Genomic DNA, 1,609 nt, shown 5'->3' with positions numbered 1-1,609 from the left:
AACCTTGGCTTTGCATTGGAGGTGGAATGTACTTTCCTTGAAAACAGCCTTGAGAAGGGTTTGAGCCCTCCCCTTAGTTTTTCTAAGAGAAATTCGGTTGATTCCTCCAACTAGGATTGTAATGATTGCCATAAGGATTATTCCCTTGATTAGTAAAAACAGCGTTTGCTTATTTATGATGCTCATTTTGCACATGTCCATGGGGACAATTGGATGTAGAATGTAAAACACTTGAACAAGTCATACATCTCTTATTAGATGCATGTAGGGAAGGAAGATACTTGATTTGCCGAGTTTTGGTTGATCAAAAATTGTTCAAACCTCTGAGATAATGATTTCATTTCGGCGGTAATTTCATTGGAGTGGTCGACTTGATGTAAGTCAACACTCTTCCTATCACTAGAATTTCTACCATTCGTTGAAGATAAAGTATGATGCAAAGAATTTTCACTCATACTCTTATAAAGACGCCACACGTCATCCTCATGCCTATCAATGTAAGAGGCACCCATGGAAGCATCAACCATACCTTGGTAATTATCCGATAAGCTCTCAAAGAAATATTGAACTAATTGCCATTTGGGCATGTCATGATGTGGACACTTCCTAAGTAATTCATGAAAGCGTTCCCATGCCTCATAAAAAGTTTCTCCATCCCTATGTGAAAATTCCCTAATTGAGGTTCTCATGGCATTGGTCTTAGAAACTGGATAGTACTTCTTCAAGAACTCTTGTTGCATTTCTGCCTAAAAAGTTATTGAAAAAGGCCTAAAATTGTTAAACCAATATTTTTCCTTGCCTTTAAGGGTGAATGGAAAAAGTTTAAGCCTCAAGACCTCTTCCGGTATGTCCGTGTATTTTACGGTGGAACATACTTCAAGCAACTCATCCAAATGCTTGCAAGGTTCTTCACTTGGAAGTCCATGATAATTAGGAAGCATTTGAATGGTTTGTGGTTTGATTTCATAGTGGTGTGCTCTAAATGGTGGCAATTGAATGCATGTGGGTGCATGATATTCATTAGGCACATAGTGATCTCTTAAAGCAAGGGGAGGATTAGCAATTAGAGGTGCAACATGGGCACCTTGGCTGCCTTGAATGATGGGAGGTGGAGAAGCATAGATTAGCCTTGGCATTCCCAATGGAACTTGGCCTTGTTGTTGTGGTGGATGAACATATGGCCTTGGTATACCTAATAGAACTTGTATGTTATCATGATGCACATTGGGATGGAGGATGCCTTGTTAGTTTATGTGACCAAGGTCCTCCACATGGTCCTCATTGTGTCCTTCCATTGATGAAATGGATTAACTACAACTACCTCTTCCCCTAGGGTTTCGAACAATGGATTTAAGATGAAAATTTAAAGAGACAAGAGTGGGTCTCAATGATCTATGACCATGCATGCACAATGCAATATAGCAAGCAATAATAATAGACACTTCACCTTCACAATAGATCAATAATCAACAAACTTCCTCCACATACAATGTTTTCATACTCCCATGCTTTAACAATATGCAAGAAAAGTAAATTGCCTCCACGCGGGCTCATGATTTATAAAAGAATTGAAATACAAGCCTCCACGCGGGCCAACAATTTAACTAAA

The 1,609-nt window shown here is 39.1% G+C and overlaps 1 pseudogene; it reads left to right on the top strand.

Annotated features, from left to right (window-relative positions):
- Positions 1 to 585: 585 nt before the first annotated feature.
- Positions 586 to 684, top strand: LOC132301830 (small nucleolar RNA R71; annotated as a pseudogene).
- Positions 685 to 1,609: the final 925 nt, after the last annotated feature.

The sequence above is a fragment of the Cornus florida genome, unplaced genomic scaffold (assembly GCF_030987335.1).
Source record: "Cornus florida cultivar Cherokee Brave unplaced genomic scaffold, ASM3098733v1 CherokeeBrave_3.0.0_Hap2_Chr03, whole genome shotgun sequence".
Taxonomy (NCBI): Eukaryota; Viridiplantae; Streptophyta; class Magnoliopsida; order Cornales; family Cornaceae; genus Cornus; species Cornus florida.
This window is presented reverse-complemented; position numbering and strand designations above follow the sequence as displayed.